Genomic DNA, 15,671 nt, shown 5'->3' with positions numbered 1-15,671 from the left:
AGCAGTGGGCTTCTGGAGAAGTCAATATAAAAGCAAAGGAAAGAAATTGCTTGATTGGCTACAGATAGGCCTTTTGCCTTGTTTAGGTACAATCTGGTGGGAAGTCTCTAGTTAGAGGTTAGTTGGTGATTTCAGATTGGCTAAACTTAAGTTCTGTTTTAGTGTTTACATTGGACTTCACTTTGCTTACCTAGGAACCTAATATGGTTTGGATGTATGTCCCTACCCAAATCTCATGTTCAGTTGTAATCCCCGATATTGGAGGTAGGCCTGGTAGGAAGTCATTGGATCATGGGAGTGGGTCCTCCATCAATGGTTTAGTATCATCCCCTCTTGGTACTGTAGAATGAATTAGTTCTCATGAGATCTGGTTGCATAAAAGTTTGCTCTGCTTTCTCTCTCTCTTCCTCCTGCTCCAACCATGTGAGATGTCCCTGCTTCCCCTTTGCCTTCTGCTGATTGTCAGTTTCCTGAGCCCTCTCCAGAAGCCACTATGCTTCCTGTACAACCTGCAGAACTATGAGCCAATGAAATCACTTTTCTTTATAAATTACCCAGTCTCAGGTATTTCTTTATACCAATGCAAGAATGGGCTAATACAGAACCCAAAGCACTGGAGCCATGTCAGTCTAATGGTCTTCCAATTAAATATTTTTTAAAAGTGTTAAGACTCAAATTTGGTATAGACTGAACTTGAAGTTACTGCCCTAGTTTATTCTATAACTTTAGATGACTCTAAATCCTTTATATCCAAAAATTTCTACTTATATTCATCATTTTTTAAATTGTGGAGTCATGAAACATTTCTGAGCCTCAATTTCCTTATCTGCAAAATGGAGGTAATAATATAATACCTGCTTTTCTAACTTAGAAAGATTAGATGAGATAGCATGATGCAAAATAAAAGTACAAGGAATGACAATAGTACTAATTATTGGGCTTCGAGTTAATGGTTAACATTAAGCACTTAGCGTGATATAAACAATTTACATGTTTCATTTCACATAATCTTCATTAAAGTCTAAAGAGAGAGAGATAATGTTATTCTTTCTGTTCTATAGGTAAGTGAACTGAGTCTTTAGAGAGGTTAATAACTTGCCCAAGATCATGGACTATTGAACACCAACACTGCATAAAATTGCATTTATTGCAGTGAAGGCTGAGAGAATCCTGAAGACTGTAAGGTAACTAGTCTCGGCACCCAGCTATCAAACGTGCTGGAGGATGCCCATATCTGTGGACTATTTTAGCCTTGGCTACATAGTCCTATACCTCAGATCTGACATATCTGGTTGAAAACATTTTCAGTGAGCCACACATGGCAGCCAACTCTTCCATTCCAGAGAGGAAATGAGAACACTCACATTTAATAGGCAGCTTCCATATGCAAGGTTATACTAAAATCTTTATATACTTTGCCTCATTTTGGCCTCATAACAATGCTATGTGGTAGTTGTTAATATAGACCATTTATAGGTGTAAAAATGGAAGCATGAAGAGATTATTTACTTATAACCTGTTTTTATGTATAGAAATTCAGTAACATGAATATACTTGTTCATTTAATAAAAATAGAAACAAAATATGAATACAAACATAAAAAGTCAGAATCACGGAAAACAGGGATGTGGGAAAGATAAAAACCAGAGAATAAGTTGGGAATGATGCAGATGTAATCACCTGGCAGGTTCTTCTTGCCCATTGCACAGACAAAGCCAATTCACTGAGACTGTGGTGTTGCAGTAGAGAAAGAGTTTAATTAAGGCAAGCCTGGGCAAGTGGAAGGACTGGAGTTATTGCTCAAATCAATGTCCCTGAGAACTCAGAGGCCTGGTTTTTATGGATAATTTGGTGGGCAGGGGGCTAGGGATTGGATGATGCTGATGGTTAAGGATGAAATCATAGGGGTGTGGAAAACAGTCCTTGTGCACTGAGTCTGCCTCCAGGAGGGGGCCACAGGACTACTTGAGTAATGAGTCATGGGTCTGAATGGGGTCAATCAGTTGCCAGAATGCAAAAGTCTGAAAAACATCTCAAAAGAACAATCTTAGACTCTACAAGAACAATATTATCTACAGGAGCAATTGGAGAAGTTGCAAATCTTGTGACTTCTGGCCACATGACTCCTGAGCGGTAAGGGTTTCATAGAAACTATGCCTATTCTGAATCTTAGCAGAATTCAGGTTCCTCTCATAATTGTAACTTCATGGCCTTTTATTAGTTTTTGGTTCCTGAACAAGGAGGGGGTTAGTTTTAGGGAAGAACGATTATTATCCTTGCTTCCAAGTTAAACTATAAACTAAATTGCTGCCCCAGTTAGCTTGTCCTATGCCCAGGAACAAGTGAGGACGACTAGCCTGTTAGGCTAGAAGTAAGATGGAGTCAGCCATGCTAGATTTCTTTCACTGCCATGATCTTTGTAAAGGTGGTTTCACAGATATCATTTTGTGTATTTAAATTTAGCCCCAGACAAACCAATGAGCTTCATGATAGAGCTAAAAGGAAATACAGTCACAATTTGTCTCATCCCTAAAAGGGGAAAAATGTATATGTCAGTATGTCAAGATCAGTACAGCTTTTCTGGGAGACAAGATGATAATTTGTACAATGTCACAGATTCAGAAAGAGGTGGTGCTACTAGCTGTAGCACTCAGGTCTTTCTGTCTTCCATCGCCATGCCCTTGCTCTACAGAAAGCTGTTTCCACTCTATCTAGCTTGGGAAAAGAGTGTGTTTGCTCTGGTTTCTGTCAATATGATTTTGCCTTCAGCACTCACCTTGCTTCAGTATAATTAAAGGGTTTTGTCATGGGTAAAAGGAAAATATGTTAAATTTTAATTCCCTAGGGCAAGTTTGTTTATTTCCCCCTGCACCTGACACAGGCACATGGAGTGATAGGACCAAAAGACAGAAAAGGGGAAAGGATGAGGAGGAGGCACTTCTTAGTGGGTGTCTTTATAAACAAATTAAGCTGATGAGTAGGGATGGTGAGGACAGTGGATTCCATGAAGTGCATCAGGAAAAGAAAGAGAAGGAAAGACAAATATGAAAATGAAGCAGAAGCATCTCCTGTGGCTCAAACACTACCTATGATAGAGGAAGGCTATAAGTAAGGAAGCATCTAGACATAGATTCCAAATGAGGATAACTTCCACCTTGGGCCTGGGGAGGGACTCAGAACTCTGCCTTATCGTTCTTCATTAGCTTGAGTACAGGGCCCCTAACTCTTTCCTCAACACAACTCTTCCCCATCCCCAACAGAGACTCCTGGCCATCTTACTACCACTCTATGGCTTAGGATAGAATGAACTGGATAGCTAGACACATCTGATTCCAGTCCCAACTTTATTATTCTAGCCTTGTGAGCAAACTCAAATCATTCCCTGCCTTTTTGTCTCAATTTCCTCTAATGTAATGTGGACAGAACAATCCTTTGGCTTCTGAAAAAGGCCAATCTATTCATGAAAATGAAAGACTTTGGGAAACTGCAAAAGGTGATTCAGTGAAATATACAGATTAGGAAAATGAGAATTGACATGACATTTTGAGGCTGCTAAATGACAGAGCCAGGCTTAATCCTGATCCACACTGTAGGACTCCAGATCTTGTCCAAGAAGTCATTTGGAGATCCAACAAGCACTGGCCAACAAGCTTCACTTAATAGGGCTTGAGCTCTGGAAGGAGCAATGCCCAGACTGTATAATGATATAACTAATAGAAAAGATATTGACTGAACAAGATAGGATTTGAAAAGCCTCGTGTTTAAATGTCTGCAAATGCATTCCAGGAGGAACAGAGGAAAGTATGCAAGACCTAGATCCTGAAGTTGATGTGGATGCCTGCGTACTTGGGATGGGGCTGCTGTTAGCATAGTGGCGAGAAATGAAGAGAAACAAGAATAAAACCTAGATTTTCTATTAAGATTCTATATGTTTCAAAGTAATTTTACATATGTTATCTCATTCAAACTTGCCCCTTCCCCCACATACCCCTCCACTGCCCTACTTCAGCCCTTTTATCTCCCAGTGGAGTTCCTTTCACAGCTCAACTTCCTATCTTCTCTGGGATACTGAGAATGATCTTTGGAAAGGCAGATCTGACCATGACACTCTTGGAACAAATTCCTTTGATGACATTCAGACACTTGGATTTGTCACTAGGAGTAGCAGATTGGCATTATGTGTTAATTGCATGGCATCTTGCATATGTGACATTGATAAAGAGACCTCGATATTGGGTTTCTACTGTACACCAGTTAATTTATGTATAATTAAGTTAAGAGGCAGATGTAATTCCCAGTATATAGACGAGGCAATTCAAGCTGAGAATTGAGGTGTTCTAATGGAAGGAAATATATGTTGCTACTTCCCCATCTGAGCTATACTACCTCCTCACTCTGTAACTGTACACAACTCATCCTTTCTGTGCCTCAGTTTCCTTGTCTAAAAACTTAGATAAAGAATGCTTCCCAGATCAAGTTGTTCTGAGGATTATATCAAAAAATTAATGTAGGAAGGTTTAGCATTGTGCCTAGCACATGCCCAATCTTTCTTAAAAGTGATTATTGCCCCAGATCATGGAGCTGCTTCTGTGTGATGCAGAGGGCTTTGGGACAGGCAGAGTTTTGTTTCTATCTTTGCTTCTGCCATCTTGCCTGAAGTGTTGGGTTGCCATGAAAATTACAGATAATTTGAATTAAAACCCAGCACAATAACTGCCCCAGAATATATGGAAACTCCCTTCCTGTGGTTGTCTCAGGCTGAAAAAACAACTGGAGTCATTTTTGACCTTCCTCTCTCATACTTCCCAGATACCGTCAGCAGATCCTGTGGCTCTATCTTCAAAATATGTCTGTGATTGGATCATTTCTCACCGCCTCTGCAGCATCATTGCCTCATTTGGATTACTGCAGTAGCCTCCTACCTGGTTCCCCTCGCTCCACCCTCCCCAACTTTTAGCCTAGTCTCCACCTAGCAGCTACAGTCAGATTGGAGAACGTGAGTTAGATCAGTAACTCTGCACCCTCCCACAGCAGCTTTGCAATTTGCTCATAGGAGAAGCTGAAAACCTAACAAAGGCTTACAAAGCCTCTGTGGGCTGTAAACCACACCCAACCCCAGCTTCAGTTGTCACTGTTTGCCACTTTTATTTACTGGCTTTTGTTTTGTTCATCAAACACCAGAATACCGTAAACATTTGCATTTGCTCTTACAATGCTCACTCCTCTGATGTTGACATGACTGAGTCCTCTTGTCTCTTGAGTTTCTTCTCAAGGGTTGCCCTATTGATGATGCCTTTCCTGAACACCCTATTTAAAGTTATACTTGGTTTCCATCACCATTGCCACCACAACCATGCTGAGCTCTCTTTCCCACTTTCTTTGCTTTATGTTGCACCTACTATGAGCTGACCCTTTAAGTGTATGAAGAATGACTTGGTGATTGCTACTACTTATTGTCAAAATATTCTAGTATCTAATCCTGGGTTATTCTACTTAACTTTTCCTTCGCAGTCAAACATGGGCAATTATATACACATATAAGATTCTGCATACTTGTACTTGGTTGCTTGTTTTTTGAGAAGTAAATAAAACACCATTTCCAAACAGTCTAAACAGAGTGGCTGGCATACACCAGGAGTCAATGAATAGTAATTGTTTTTCATTTGATTAAATGAATTCCATGCCCAGGCATGGGGGCTCATGCCTGTAATCCTAGCACTTTGGGAGGCTGAGGTGGGTGGATCACAAGGTCAGGAGTTTGAGACCAGCCTGACCAACATAGTGAAACCCTGTCTTTACTTTAAAAAAAAAAAAAAAAAAAGCCAGGTGTGGCAGTGTGCACCTGTAATCCCAGCTACTCAGGAGGCTGAGGCAGGAGAATTACATGAACCCAGGAGATGGAGGTTATAGTGAGCTGAGATCACACCATTGCACTCCAGCCCAGGTGACAGTGCAAGACTCCATCTCAAAACAAAACAAAAAACAACAACAACAGAAACAATTCCATTCAATTTGGCTTGATAATCATTTATTGAGTTATATTTTTAAATTAAAATAATAGGTTTTCTTTTAAAAGGAATACCAATTATAAATACAGAATTAGTTGTGAAAATGAATATTTACTTAGACTAAGAAAAGAAATCACAAGTTGCACAATGAATTAAAATTAACAAATATAATTAATGTCAGAAAAATCTAAATAGTAATATTTTAATTAATTATTTTTAAACACATTGTATAAACCTTTTTTCCAATGTTTCTGGACTGTCTGTTTTTTGATCTCCCTGTCAGATGACACTGGTGTCTCAATATCATTTTCTTTAGAGGGAATCAGAAGTTAAGTCAGTCTTTTCTCTAGCATGGTTGACTGGAATTTAGTGTTTATTATTGATAGTTGAGATGCATAAAACACATTACCTCACTCACAGTACTAAAAACAGCAGTGCTATTTTTAGTACTGCTAGAGGTGTGTGCCCTATCAACACTGGATTGCTGATATGTTCTATTTTGTGATTGCACTCGAAGAAGAAAATAATGCAGAATGCATTTATAATTGTATCTGCTGCACAGTCTGCACATCCCATGAGAAGAGTTGCTCTGCATTGACTGGGCATCCTGACTTTCTTCACAACCACTTGCCTTTCACTGTTGTCCCTGTCTCACTTTACCAAATCAAGCCTTGTCGCTCACGCACAGAATCATACTACAGAGGGTTGTGCTGAGATGTGAAAACATCAGAGGGACTATTTGAAATACTGTTTAAAAAAGCTTAATCTAATCAAGATGCCCCACATATAACAAAGAGGTGTATTTCTAATGAAATTTATTTTTTTAGTTAAAATATTTATAAAATTGATAATACCTCTAGCTCAATGGTCTGTTCATGTTAATTGCATTAACACTTATATATGTATGAAGAAAAAATTTAAACTCATAAAAGTTTATGAGCACAGAAATTTGAATGTACACACACATATATGAATGTGCATGATTATACGTACACTATGTGTATAATTTTGTTGTAGAGATGTGTGTTGGAGTGATCAGTGAAAGACCCTAAAGTGTGGAAAATATATCAACATAATACGCTCTGGGGAAAGAAAATGGGAATACATTTGCTATTAAAAAAAAGGAAGGCTATACAATTTCAACTGTCAGAAAGGAGTTTATACCTGTATAGAAAAACAAATTAAATGGATAATAACTATATCAAATTTTCATCACATTTAAATACATTTAGATATTTTTAAGAGTGATGTAAATATTGAGATTTACAAAATGCAAGAAACTACATCCTTTGCAACTCTAGTGAAAAATACTAGATGTCAACTTGAAAATGTGCAGGCGTAAATAATTTTTTAAAATTTTGCGTTAGAGTATATCACTCACTAATTAATAATGATTCACAAAGATACCCATGTCCTAATTCCTGGAACCTGTGAATATTAGGGTCCATGGCAGAGAGGCATTAAGGTTGCAGATGGAATTAATGTTGCTAATCAGTTGAATGTGAGATGAGGTGGTGATCTTGGATTAGCCAGGTGGGTCCAGTGTAATCACAAAGCCTCTTAAAAGTAGAAGAGGGAAGCAGAATAAGGAGAACCAGAGAGCTGTGACCTGACAGTGACTTCATCAGATGTTTTTGGCTTTGAAGCGAGAGAGACCATGAGCCAAGGAATATGGGTGTCCTCTAGACACTGCCAAGACAAGGAAATAAATTCTTCCATAAAGCCTCCAAGAAGGAAGGCAGTTCTGCTGACTCCTTGACTTTAGCCCAGTGAGACCCCTTTGGGGCTTCTGATTTCCAGAACTAAAAGAAAATTACTTTTTCCTGTTTTAGGCTGGTAAATTTTTAGTAATTCACTACAGCAGCAGTAGGAAAGGAATATGTACATACATTAACTGACATAACTTTACTACCATGTTTCAAAGAGAAAAACAGACCTCTTTATTTTGTTACCTCTTCAGGTAATCAAAATACTGAATTTAAAAGTAGTAAAGGAATATATATTCATCTCAAGTTCACATATATAGCAGTCTGAGCATATTGGAACAATGGTTCTCAAACTTTAGTGGACACCAGCATCACCCAGAGGGCTTATAAACATAGGTTGTTATATACTTCAGCCACAGAGTTTCTGATTCAGTGGGTCTGGGGTGGGGACCAAGATTTTCAGTCTCTAATAACTCCCTGGGTGCTGTTGCTGCTGCTGCTGTGGGGCTGAGGACAACACTTGGAGGACAAAGGACCAAGAAGACTGAAGGAGAGAAGAGGCTTCTGAGAAGTCAAACCTCTGTTAGAAATCTTATACATTAATACTTGTATGTTTTATTCACAGAAATGCCTCTTTAGCCCCTACTTAGAGCCCATTTACTCTGTTTTGAATAATACAACACAATTTTACTACCAATTTTTTCTAGTTTATATCAGGCTATAATAATAAATGACAAATAGGAGGCACTGGCATTTGCTAGAGATAAGCAAATTTGAAACAATAATGGAGGAAATCAGGCTGCCCAAGAGTGAGGGGGAAGAATGAGAAACCACATGAACTTAAAATATTCATATGACATATGAATATATGAAGTTAACAGACATACAAATTTAAATATTTAAGTGTCTGCTTCCGTGTAGTGAATTAGTGATGAATCAATACATGTTTGGCTCTGAATTTGCAATGTCCAATAGAAAAGCCACTAGCCACATGTAACTAGTAAGTACTCGAAAAATGTCTGATATGAATTGAAATGTTCTGTACATATAAAATGCACATGGAACTTTGGAGACTAAATAGAAAAAAAATGTAAAATACCTTGTTAACAATTTTTAAATATTGAATACATGTTGAAAGGATAAAATTTAGGATATATTTAGTTAAAATATAGTATTAAACTTGATTACACTTGTTTCTTTCACTCATTTAAAAACATGGCTGCCAGAATATTTGGACTATTCTGAATAATAATGACTGAATAGGACACCGGTAGTTAAAGACTTCTGAGTTTCTCGAAAGCAGAATGGATTTATTTGCTTGGCCTGCCCCAGACCTTCACAGTGCATGGCCTGTGGGTAGTATTTGTTTTATATGTGTTGAAGGAATATATGAATGTATAAGTGAATGGATTAAAAATGTTTGTGGAGGTATCACACCTTCTAATTTCAAGCTATACTACAGAGCTGCAGTAATTAAAACAGCATGGTATTGGCAAAAGGGTAGAAACATAGACCAATGTAATAGAATTGAAAATCCAGAAATAAAGTCACATATACATGGTCTTGCAATTCAATAGCAAGAAAACAACAACAAAAACAATTAAAAATGGGATCTGAATAGACATTTCTTAAAAGAAGACAAATGGTCACAGATACAGTTTAAAAAAAAATGCTTAACATGGTTAATCGTAAAGGAAAGACAAATCAAAACCATAACGAGATATCACTCACACTTGTCAGAGTGGCTTATGTCAAAAAAACAAAGATAAAATGTTGGTAAGGATAGGGAGAAAAGGGAACCTTTGTATACTTTTGGTGATTATAGCCATTATAAAATCCAGTATGGAGGTTCCTCAAAAATGAAAAATAGAATTATACAATTATAAATTGTCAATTTATGATAAAACTGTTTGAAGTACTCTGTTGAAGAAAGTAAAAGACTTTTTGCAGAAGTATTTCCAGCAAAAAAAAAAAAAATGGATAGGATTTTAAAGCTCATTCTTTAAGGGTTAAAGTAAGCTTCAGTCTTCTGAAAATGCATGAATATGAAGTGCCTCATTCTCTAACAACTCAGAATGGATGATCTACTACTGTCTTTAGATTTAAAATGCCTCTTTCCCTCCAAACAACACATAAATATTTTAAAAACTATTGTAGTGTAAGTTAGTAGCTTGTGAATCATTTATTGAATGAACATGAATTTGACATGCTTATCATACTTGAATTAAGAAGTGGTAAAATATGAAATAAAAACCCCTAGACTTAAAAGTCCTAAACTTAAAACTCAAAAGATTTGAAATAGAGTCTTAAGTCTCAAATAACCCCAAGTTATGCAAGTCTCACCTTATGTAAATTGTATTTTAGATGCATTGTTCCACAAGGTACACACTATAATTTTGGGTGTGTAGAACATTTTTGCTCTATGTGTGGAAGTACAAAATGGCTTTATGTCCAGGTGCTAACTAAAAACAAGAATACAAGTGGGTGGAGGGAGAAAGAGTGGCCATCTTTTGTGTTTTTTCTGTTCCCATGAAGATTCTAGCTGCTTTAGCTTGCATTAGTTATTCAGTGCTACTTCTGGGTAAGTCCCTCCTTCTAACATTATAGTTAATGCTGGAAAGCAACCAGGTGATAGCAAGAAAACAAGGGAACTTTATAACTGAATATGTAAATAAGAATGCAATATGAAGAAAGTCAATACATTTCTTGCATTGCACTTCAACAGTGAAAAATATTTTGAATACAATATGAAAAAGACAGTTAAAGTGTCTGCTACTGCTTTTCCTACTAATGACATGTGGCCATTAAAATTTAAATCAGAATTAATTAAAATTAAATGAAATTAAAAATTCAATTCTTTAGTCATGTGAACTGCATTTCAAGGGCTCAATGGCTGCATGTGGCTAATGGCTACTGTGTTGGACAATGTGTGGAACATTTTCATTATCATAGACAATTCCACTGGACAGTGATACTTTAGGCAATTAATTCTCTTAACTTGTCTGAGCTTGGTCTTCTTATACAGAGAAAGGGAAGCATAATATTCAGACCTTAGCTACATCACAAGATTTCTGCGAGAGTCTTGTGCAGAAATGTGAGGTGGATTATTATCATTATCTCAACTGAGGAAGGAAGGTTGGACGTGAGACTTGGTAGTAGGCATATGGTTGGGTGTTCACTCCAAATAAAGCATAGAACTTTCTTTGATGCACCCCTGAATACTTCTATATCCCTGAATACTACTGTATTGTGAATACTATAATATCCTGCATACTGCTTCTGCAGAATGTATATACTGAGCTGGACAGCTCTTGTGTTCCACTTTACATCTTCTTGGTCTACATGCTCTACTCCAGTCATTGCTACAGTAACCAGTGACCATGCAGGTCAAACCAACAGCATCTAGCTTTGGCTGTAGCTATAAGTCTTGCTTTCTGCCCTGGGGCTTTTATGACATGGCTAATATGCAGTACTTAAAGGAACATGCTCGTTCTGATGCATATGCAACTCTAGAATACAGAAGAGGTAGCACCTTCTGGGATAACCCTTGACCAGTGAAGATGAGGTGGTGGATAAATACTCCCCTCCTCTATCCCCAAGGTAGTAACTCTACAGAGCATTCTACAAGGCTTCTCAGAGGGTACCTAAGTGGGACTGAGCCCCAGATGCTCACAGTGGTGTTAGCTCCATACTGCACCTGTCCATTCCCCATTTCATTCTTCATAACTCCCACCCCCCATTTCTTGAAGTAACTTTTCCGAAATAAACTCTCTGCAAGTCCCTATCCTAGGGCCTGCTTTTTAGGGGGAATTTAGGTTAAGATAAGTTCTTGGGATGATTTCCTCCTTTTAGTCCACAAATTTTTTTGAAAGTCATTTGAGATTTGGGATTTAAACAGGTTGCTTTAGTATTGCCCATGACCTTGGGCCCAGTAATGTATTACTCACATCATTTAGCCAGGCAATTTTTACTGCATCTGCAAAGCGAAAGAAGGTTGTAAAGATGGAAAAAGGCATATACACAAAGGTCTCCATCTCCACTACAATCCAAATTCCCTACTATATTAACGTCAGCACATTTTCTGTGAGGTGATGAATGTGTGCCCAGAACTGTGCTTATCAGTACAATATAATCAGTATGATATAATAGGAATAGATTTATTTCTCATCCCCAAATACCTTATAAGCAATATAAGAATGTGCCCTTTGATGTCAGAAGATCTTGGTTTCTGATTGTTATTTATCTGAAAACCACTGTTGTTTCCTTCATATCACTTCATATTTTAAAATGACTTATTTAGGAAGTAGACTGTAAGCTCAATGAGGGCAAGAACCGTGTCCTGACACTGGACACTTTATCCCTACCCCAGGATAGTACCTGGGGATAAAGTGAGCACACAGAAGGTGCTCAGTAAATGTGTTGTTGATTTAATGAATGACTGTTAATATTTATTATTAACTTTGTGATAGGACAGGGGTTGGCAAACCGTCAGTGGACCAAATCCATGCCATAGTCTGTTTTTGTAAATCAAATTTTATGGAAACTTAGCCATCCTTACCCTTGGCCACATTGTCTATGGCTTCTGATGGGCTATCATAGCAGAGCTGAGCAGCTGCAGAAACTATATGATTCACACAGCCAAAAATATTTACCATCTGGTCCTTTACAGAAACATTTACTTATCTCTGTGTTGGGCTATAGGTTTCTATGACTAAATTTTCTGCATGAACTATGACATGAAAAATGTCTGTGTCAAACTCCTACTGAGTAGAAGCCATTCTTCTAGAATATTATACACCAAGGCATGGAGAAGATTGCCTGTATATAGAATCTGAAGGTGTGAAGAAGAGAGAGCTAAGATCCTTTTCAACAGAGTCTAGAACATGGACCTGGACAAGCCTACTCCACTTCTTGGTGTCGTATCTTCATGTCCTTAGCAGCATATAGGAGAAATCACTCTTATTTCTCCCCTAAACCCTCTACTCAGGATATCTCCATTCTGCTTTCTTTTAATGAGATTCATAGTTACCAATTTATCAAGAGAGTGAATTCCATGTGTCTATTTTTTTTATTGTATCTGCATCTCTTGATCCCGGGATAGTGCTTCTGCATTATAAATGTTCACAGAATTCATAAACTTTTCCCCATATTATAGATAAGGAAACTGAGGTTCATTCAGGAAAAATAGTCTTGTTTGTTGCAGATACAGAAGTAATGGTCCCTTCACACAAGTAGTGAATAGTGGAGATAGATTCAAACATGGGTCTCCCTGGCTCAACAGCTGGGTTTTCTGTCCTGCAACCTGCTACCAGGTAGCTCTGCTCTTGAGCCAGGTCCTTCACCATTCTAGGGCTTACTTTGTCATCTATAAAATGGGCAGAGAGTTGGGAATTGACGATTGATAAATTCATTTCTTAACTTTGGAAAGTACTAAAACAATACGAGCTATTGTCTGTAACCATAAACTGAAAAGCCCAGTTTTGTTTAGCGAAGGTGAGAAAACATTTTCAAAAATAGAGAAAAAATGAAGGAATCTAATAGTGGCTGAGCAATGTAATCAAAACAGTACTGATTTATAGAGCTTCAGGCCCTCATGCCACACTAGGTCAAAAATCACTTAAGACCCAAAGGTCAAGTTGACCAGAAAATAAAAATCAAATGGACCAAGTGGCAGAGACAAAGCCCACTTTGCTTTCAAACTAATACCCTCTATTCGAGCTGGAAAAGGCTTATCTCAATTGCTTAATCCCATGACAACACTTTGCACTGTTCTCTTTGGTTTTCCCAGTGCTGTAAATCTTATCTCTTTTTAACCCATGCTAAGTTATTTTGATTTTTTAATCAGTATTTTTTCTTTACATTTTAATTATAAAAATCATTTTCTTCCTCTGTTCCCTTTACTTTTAAAAGCATGTTCTTTAATATCTTCCACACTCAGGTCACCTTATCTGTGACCTGCCATCTCATCAGTTTTATTGTCAAAGCCTGAGTGTGGCTTCAGAGCACAGGACTTATTTTTACTTTTATGTCCTGACTTGCCCTGGGCTGCCGGAGTCATTCAGAAAAGGTGGCCCAGGGATATGAAGAGCATTTCCTTTCCTTAATTCCCATAATTAATTGCTTTTTAATCAGGGGCAATAACTCTTTGGCAAATGACCCTGCCAAATACTTGCTTACTCCCCTTGTGAGCTATTCGGCTTCGGCCACTGAAACCGCACGGTTAGTTGCAGATGTAGTATGATGAGCTATCTTGGGAATACTGAGCCAGATCCTGATCTTGCCAGACTATGGAGATTGGTTATTCACAAACTAGGGAGGCTTTTTCAATATGCAATGGTTGTTGTGCTTGAAAACTTTGAAGATATTGAAACAAAATATTTTTTCAACAGCCAGTAATTCATTTTAAAACATTTTTTTCAATGAATATTTACTGCATTTACCATTTTAAGTATCAGAACATGAAGATAAGACAGACACATTATGCTTCTGCCTTCACAGGCATTCTAGTGCAGACAGACAGAAAATGTACAAGAAAAGGCTGGGCGTGGTGGCTCACACCTGTAATCTTAGCACTTTGGGAGGCTGAGGCGGGCAGATCATGAGGTCAAGAGATTGAGACCATCCTGGCCAACATGCTGAAACACTGTCTCTACTAAAAATACAAAAATTAGCTGGGCATGGTGGCACATGCCTGTAGTCCCAGCTACTCAGGAGGCTGAGGCAGGAGAATTGCTTGAACCTGGGAGGTGGAGGTTGCAGTAAGCCAAGATCACACAACTGCACTCCAGCCTGGTGACAAAGCAAGACTCTATCTCACACACACACACACACACACACACACACAATGCATAAACAGATACACAAATGATTGTTGATAACTGCTCTAAAAGAAATGAAATATGATGATGAGGTAGATGCAACATGATGCTTAAGGTAAGAGGTCAGGCGAGTCATCTTTGAAAACGAAGCATTTGAGCAGAGGTTTAAGTGATAAGAAAGAGCCAGGCATATGAGGAACTGGCTGAGTAGGGCTGGAGGTGTACAGGTAGACGGGCTAATAACTACATAAATTCTCAGATGAGAAGGAGCTTGGTAGGCTTGGGAATGCAACCGAGCCCAGTGTGGCAAGTGGGCGAGCATGGAGGATAGTAATTCAAGGTAGGAAGGGGCTAGATAATGTTGACGTTGCTACCTGTGTAAATAGTACAGGCACCAACTTTGTGCTGGGAACCTTGCTGGGTACTGAGGGTGTAAAGACCATAAAACATATTTATGGACCAGATAAATTGCCCTGAGGGCCTTACCTCATTGCATATTGCCAGTTGTCACTGTATCTCAGCAATGGCAAGTGCCTCAGGTCTCAGTATATTCAGGTAAAGCTCCCTCCTCGACACTGGACTTCTATCACTGATGCTTCTGGACTGCTGGGACTTATCACATCACCATTATACTTCTCATTTCCCCCCTCTTAGTCACCAGCAGAGGTCAAGGCCCCATCTAATCTCTTATCAATGGACATGCCTCTAGGCTTCCCATCTATGACTCTATCCCCATCTCTATCTGCCCTCCCAAATCCCTGTTCCCCACTCCTGGAATTCACAGTGAATCAAATCTGAATCTATTCCCATCTTTCTCTGCCCACTGGAATTCACAATGAGACATGAATAAACCCCCATACATTCCACAGTTTCTTGGTCTGATCACCTCCCTGATGGAAATGAAGACTTTCTGTCCCTGATAAAGCAGCTTCCCCTGTCATTGGTGACTGTTTCATCTCTCATACCTCAGATAACTTAGGACCTAAGGGTGAGGAGGCTACCGCCTTTCTCTCTGTTGTCTCTCCCTACTTCAAAAATTTTAGCATCTGTGAAGCTCATCATTAGACTTTGTTACCCAAAAGAACTTGGGATAAAGAAAAGTATTGGCTTTAGTTATATATTTTATTTTTGTTTTTTAG

The sequence above is a fragment of the Aotus nancymaae genome, unplaced genomic scaffold, assembly GCF_030222135.1.
Source record: "Aotus nancymaae isolate 86718 unplaced genomic scaffold, 86718_ANA_hifiasm-v0.15.2.pri h1tg000036l, whole genome shotgun sequence".
NCBI lineage: Eukaryota > Metazoa > Chordata > Mammalia > Primates > Aotidae > Aotus > Aotus nancymaae.
The sequence above is the reverse complement of the archived record's forward strand: the minus strand, read 5'-3'. Positions refer to the sequence as shown.